At 41.4% G+C, this 7,188-nt stretch overlaps 1 pseudogene; it reads right to left on the reverse strand.

The window, feature by feature from the left end:
• Nucleotides 1-3,304: 3,304 nt before the first annotated feature.
• LOC102877133 lies at nt 3,305-4,007 on the reverse strand (annotated as a pseudogene).
• Nucleotides 4,008-7,188: the final 3,181 nt, after the last annotated feature.

Genomic DNA, 7,188 nt, shown 5'->3' on the forward strand with positions numbered 1-7,188 from the left:
AGTTGTAAGCAGACACTAGTGATTGGAACATGGAATGTGAGAACCATGAATGTAGGAAAATTAGAAATTGTTAAAAAAGAAATGGAACACATAAATATTGGCATACTAGGCATTGGAGAGATGAGATGGACTGGCGTGGGGCATTTCAAGTGAGATGATCATATGATATTCGAGTCCTATGAGGTAGAGTTGAATATACTTCCACTTTTCACCATTTCTAGCATTAGTCATTAATCTCCCCCAGAACACTTGATTGTGCTCATGAGGAATCTATACCCGGACAAGAAGGCAGTTGTGCGAATGGAGCAGGGGAGCACTACATGGTTTTAAGTTGGGAAGGGAGTTCATCAGAGATGTATTCTGTTTCCATACCTTTTCAATCTGTATGCTGAGCAAATTATCAGAGAAGCTGGAGTCTTTGAAGGGGAGTGTGGCATCAGAATTAGAGGAAGACTCATCAATAACCTGTATTATGCAGATGATACAACCTTGCTTACAGAAAGTGAGGAGGATTTAAAGCACTTATTGCAGAAGATCAAGGAATGCAGCCTTACATGTGGATTGTGTCTTAATATCAAGAATATCAAGAAAAGATTCTTACCATTGGACCAATAGGCAGTGTCATGATGGACGGAGAGGAGATTTAAACTGTCACCAGCTTCCTCTTGCCTGCATCCACAATTAACGCCCTTGGTACGAGCAGTCAGGAAATAAGGAGCTGCACTGCACAGGGAAAATCTGCAGTTTGGGACTTTTCAAAATTATTGAAGAGTAATGATATCAGTTTGAGGACTAAGGTGCATCTGATTCAGGCCATGGTCTTTCCATTTACTAGCTATGCATCCGAGACCTGGACAATGAATAAGGATGACAGAAAAAGAATTGATGCCTTTGAGCAGTAGTGCTGGAGAAGAGCACTGAACATTCCATGAACGGCCAGGAAAGCAAGAGGGCTCTTTGGAGGCAGGAATGATGAGACTTTGCCTCACATACTTTGGCCATGTTGCTAGGAAGTGCTATTCCTTGGAGAGGGACATGATATTGGGAGGTGTGGAGGGTAGGCAAAGCAGAAGAAGACTGATACAGTGTCTGCTTCAATGGGCTCTTGTGTGTCAGGAATTGTGAGGATGGTGCAGGACAGGACTGGTTTCAGATCTTTTGTTCATAGGGTCACTATGATTAGTACTTGACTTGATGGCAAACGACAACAATAACATGTTCTCTTCTAATAATTATATTTCTCTACTTAATGGTAAGAAGTTGCACTGCCAACTCAAAAACACTTGGTTCACATCTACCAGCTCTACCACCTCAGAGAAATGGGCAGTCTCCTACTATGTGAAAATCCACTGGAGGTTCAGCTACGGGTCTGTTTCAACTTGATGGTACACAATATTTCTCTTTTGGGGATCTCTGATGGCCTATTCCCTAATGAGTTACACTACTACCCCAAAGGCCACAACTGTCTGGTGCTTTGAGTTCCTTGGAAGAAATATGAGCAAGTTTCTCTCCTGTGCTTTACTGCTTTCTGAAACTCAATACTCATAAGAAAGCTGCTTTTCTTAGCCATGCATGTACCCTCCTTACTCAAAGTTCTCTGCCTTCGGCTACCCCTAGACTTTTGTTAGGAAGGAAACTGTACAGTTCCTGAGTCTTGTGATCTGCTACTCAGCCTTGTTGTGCTTGCCTCGTGGCAAGATGGGCACAGGATCTCCCAACCTCTGCTGTGCCAAGCCTTAGTGTTGTAGCTATCAGTGCAGCTGGGATGCATAGCCCTTCGCAAAGGCAGGCCAGCTGAGCCCTCATGCTCCTACTCACACTGCTAGGTCATCTGCTCGGACTGTGACTGCTGCCCAGTGAAGTTCACCCAGCTGCCCAGGTGCTCTGAAGGCCACCCTCTGAAGTCTGCTCTGTGGCCGACTGACCCACTGGGGATCCTGGGTTCACACTACTGCCATGGCTTCTCTTCAAGCTTTTTGTCTTCTTTAGTGTCCTATTCTTTATTCTGGGTCTAAAAGATTTTCAGGGCAGGAACTCCAGATCCAGAGGTTGCATTCTTCTTTAGACCATTCTAAATGGTGTTGAAGTTCCTTCTACTCTGTGTCATCAGCTGCTTATATGAGCAAACTCCTTTGTTAGTTTCAAGGTAAGAGACATAAAAACCTGACTTGGGAAAAAAAAAAACCCAAAACGAAAACCCTGACTTGGCAACTTGGCTTATTTCCATAACTACAAGGTAACTGCTCCTCTCCCTCTGCTTAGCAGCCAGAAGTTACAACAGTACCCCTTTTGATCCCCTTCTCTACTCCATTGCACCTGGATCCTCTTTGTACCTGACAACTGGAATGATGACTGAAACAGTTCTGGGAACCATCAAATGCTCTACCTTTGTGGAAAGTCCCTTCCTAGTATTTCACCACCCTGCCTCAACTTCCCCTTTATAAGCTGCTTACTTCTACCACCCTGGTGCGTTCACATCCTGGACACACTTGTGTCCATGGAGGTTGGCTAGTAAATTCCACTTCTTCATTGACTAAATTGTCTCGAGTTTCTATGACAAGACATGGCCCTCCAGCAACATCAGAAATCAACTAATCCTTGAAAGTCAGTCAATTATACTGGGTGGATTTTCAAGCTACTATTTCATAGTAAATTGATCAATTTTGGCAAGATGCATAAAATAAACCAATCATAGAGTGGACTGCAACCTACTTAATAATATTTGGCAGAATTGCATACCTAAGGGGAGCTTTGGTGGCCTAGTGATAAAGAGCTGAGCTGCCAATGTGAAGGCACGTGGTTCATATGCATCAGCTGCTCCAGCGGTAAAGAATGAACAATCTCCTCCCATGAGATTTACTGCTTCTGAAAATCCACTGGAGGGTCAGATATGGGTCAGTTTTGATTCTATGGCATGCAACAACAACAACGTAACATTTACCTAAAGCAAGAAAGGGCACATATAAGCAAAGCTCTGTACCCATGAAGCATAGTCCTGCAAGCAAATTCTGGTGAGGCTTATAAAAACAGGTGACCAAGGGAAACATGGAAAATGCAGAAAACCATGATAATGATAAGGCATAGGTGTAATGAAACAATATATAAAAGAACGAGTTAAATACATTAAATAATTAAGCCTCAATAGTCAAATTGACACTAAAGACAAGTTTTGCCATTTTGTCTAAAAAATGCACATTAATAATAATAATAATAATAATAATAATGTTGTAGGGACAGGTACTTTTTTTTAAGCAGTTACTGTTTTAATAACTGACAATTACCAAAAACAACTGTGGCTGACACCTTAGTTTATTTTAGTAAGTCTATTGATCTGGTCTTCCTGGCTGCCAGCATCTCCACCTTCTACAAAACGAGTGATCTTTTTCTTCATTCTACTTCATGGAGAAGATTATTTGAAGGGCCACTAGACATTGCTTGCTTCTTTGAAACGCTTTCCAGCTTCATCTCATGGATCAGATTCTCCATGCGAAGATTCCATATTTACTAAAAGAGTGTGCAATCAAATTGGTGTCTGTCAGAACAATTCACTCATTATTGTTTTTGCTATAACTATGCTTATAGATCAGTTCATTGACAAATTTCAGCTTTGGGTACCCCCATGTGATATATGGTTCTGCGATCCTCAGCATGTTAATTGAAGTTTTTCTGAGCATAACAAAAGTGCCATTGAAGATCTGGCGAAGGTGAAGGAGCTGCAATACCTTACAAACATTTGGGCTCATATCGTTGATACTTGATGACAAATGCCAGTTTGGGTTTTGCCGGTACATAGAAGCTGCCAGCTCTTCTTGCCATATGAGCCGTTCAAATGTCAGTTCTGCACTTCTGTGTATATGCCTTGTGGTAGTGCCTAGCCTTTCATAGTTAAGCTTTCTCCTTGCCTCTTGAAGCATCTTTTGGGCAAACTTTTTCTGACCCTTAATTCTGTGAAAAATTCTTCACTTTTTATTAAGAGTTTCTGGCACTGCAAGAACCTTCATTTTCATCCCCGTGGCAGCCTTCCTGATTCTAGCTGGGGGGAAAAAAGAGGAACAGATACTTTCACACATTTTGAATAAATTTAAATTGAACATTTTCTGGAAAGCAATTTTACTTCCAAAATTTTATACTACTGCCTTCAAGTGATCACAAACTGATTTACCTGGCTTAAAACTGTGCTATGTGTCAGGTTGCTAAACAAAACTTCAGCAGTTAAATTCATCATTAATTCCTTTTCAAGGAACCGAGCAGTCTCCTCTTGTAAGTATCATGGTTGTGGAGACACAGTGGAGGGCTGTGCTAAACTGGGATCTGCCGAATGGCTGCAGGTTTAAATGGAATTTATTGTCCCAAATAACAGAAAGATCCTTAAGGATGCTACTTGAGGCTTGAATTTGTTCTTTAGTTCATTCAGTTTAAGAAATGTCAAGTGAGTTCATCCCTTTTAATTTTCTGACTCCAGCTCCTTGCACATTTCATTAGGAACCTCTCCAAAGTACTGAAGAGCAATGGTGTCTCTCTGGAGACTAAGGTGTGTCTGATACAGGCCATGGTCTTTCCAATCACTTGTTATGCATCAGAGAGTTGGACAATGGCCAAGGAGGATAGGAGAATTGATGCCTTTGAGCTGTGGTGCTGGAGAAGAGTATTGAGAATACCATGGACTGCTAGGAAAACAAACAGATTCGTCCTGGAAAGGGTTAAACCGGGTGGCTCCTTGGAGGCAAGGATTCTGAGGCTCCGTCTAACATACTTTGGACATGTTGTGAGGAGAGACCAGTCCTTAGAGAGGGACATCATGCTTGGGAGGGTGGAGGGACAGCACAGGAGAGGAAGGCCCTCTATGAGGTGGATTGATTCAGTGACTGGGATAATTGGGATGGGAGTGTCAGAGACAGTGCGATTGGCACAGGACAGAGCGGAGTTTAGGGCTGTTGTACATAGGGTCGCTATGAGTCGCAAGCGACTCGACGGCACATAACAACAACAACAACAAACTTTGTTTTTCTGGGTTGCCTTTTGAAATCTTCCATTCACCTCCTTAATTTTTTAATTTCTTCCCTTGCTTTGGCTTCTCAGCACTCTACTGCAATATTCAGAGTCTCTTCTGAAATCCGTGGGTTTCCCCCACTTCTTCCTTCATCTTTGTAATGACTTTTTGCATTCCTCATGGAAGATATTCTTGATATTTTCCTACAGATAATCTGGTTTTCATTCACTAGTGTTCAAGTCCTCAAACCTGTTCCTGAGTTGGTTTTTAAATTTTTCATTCCTATCAGAAAAGGAGTGCATCAGGGATGTGTCTTGTCTCCCTGTCTTTTCAATCTGTATGCAGAACAGATCATTTGGGAAGCTGAGCTTTATGAGGAGGAATCATTAGGATTGGAGGAAGATTCATCAACAACCTGTGTTATGTAGATGATACAACTTTGCTTGCCAAAATTGAGGGAGACCTGAAGCACTTGCTACAGAAAGCCAAGGAGTGTTGCCTTTAGTATGAATTGAAGCTCAACATCAAGAAGACAAAGATTCTCACAACTGGGAGAGTTGCTAGCACCATGATAGATGGAGAAGAGATTGAGATTGTTAACAATTACAACTTGCTTGGCTCCATGATCAACACTCTTAATACCAGCAGTCAGGAAATAAAAGATGAATTGCACTGGGAAAATCTGCTGTCAGGGACTTCTCCAGAGTACTGAGAAACAATGATGCCAGTCTACAGACTAAGATGCGCTTGTTCTAGGCCATGGTCTTCACCATTACTTGCTATGCATCAGATAAGGACTAAGGATGATAGAAGAAGAATTGATGCCTTTGACTTGTGATGTTGGAGAAGAGTCTTGAACATACCATGGATTGCCAAGAAAGTAAATAGGTCTGTCTTGGAGAGGTTAAAACCAAGTTTCTTTTTGGAGGCTAGGATTTTGAAGCTCTGTCTCACATATTTTGGGCACATGGCCAGGAGAGATGAATCCTTGGAGAAGGACATCATGAAAGGACAGATAGGTAGATCCTGGATGAGATGAACTGATACAGTAACTGGGACAATGGGGATTGATGTGAGGAGTTAGTGAGACTGGCTCAAGAGAAGGCAGGCTTTAGAGCTGTTGTGTATAGTGTCACTATGAGTCACAGGTGACTTGACAGCACATAACAACAACAACAAATGACAGAAATGGGAAGAAGGGATTGTTGGCTTCAAGTGTGGTTTAACTGAGTGACCAAATAATCAGAACAGGATTCAGTTTCTCTGTCTTAATGATACAGTCAACTTCCTAACAAGGCTACTCTTGTGTTCACAGAATGGCTGCTGTAGTTCCAGGCCTCACATTATACTGTCCAGGGAAGATGGATCATCTTTCCCACAGTTCCCAGAAACCACCTACAACTGTTTCCGATTCACAGCTTTTGCATTTGGTTAGTCACTGAATCATAATTATTTTTAGAAGGGAACAGTTGGGAAAGATTATGCGAAATAGAATAGAGAACACAAAGATCAAAGAGCTTGAGAAATTGAATTATTTGGAATAGGTTAAATGAAAAGAACATAATTGGGGAAACTTTCAGCTTTTCTCCCTTCAGATAAGGTTTTTGCTCCATTCTGCCTCTTCTGGAATCCCATTTACAGACCTTGGATATTTTCACCGTATTGCAGAAGACTCTTGCACTATTCATTCTATAATTTTGTTTTTACGAACTTTAGTCTGGATATACTTTCCTGATGTATATTTTAGTTTATTTGAATACCCTCCACATTTGTGCTTACTTAGTTTTTAAATTGATCTAGTTCCCAATTTTCCTTTTCCATTTTAGAGTTTCATTTTTCAACAATTTATAGACTTGGTTGACAATCCAACTTTGTCTTTCATTTTGTCCAGTATATTAAACTTTTTAAACACAAGGTTTCTTCTGAGCAGTTATTCTGTCTCCATACAGTGAAACTCTTTCTATTCCAGAAGTAAGGGTGGTTAAAGAAGCAAAGTATAATGAGATTTACATATCTACTCATTGCTGTCAAATTGAAGTCAAACCCTCATTGACCTCCACTGGGTTCTGAGGCTGTAGGTCGCAGAAAGAGATTGCCCATCTTTCTCCCTATGACTTGCTGGATGATTCAAACCAGCAGACAGGGTAGGGTTAACAGTGAAGCTCCCTAGTGCCACAGTGTTTTCTGCACAGAGAAGA

Source organism: Elephantulus edwardii, unplaced genomic scaffold (assembly GCF_000299155.1).
Source record: "Elephantulus edwardii isolate Elephantulus edwardi_28Jun2011 unplaced genomic scaffold, EleEdw1.0 scaffold00480, whole genome shotgun sequence".
Taxonomy (NCBI): Eukaryota; Metazoa; Chordata; class Mammalia; order Macroscelidea; family Macroscelididae; genus Elephantulus; species Elephantulus edwardii.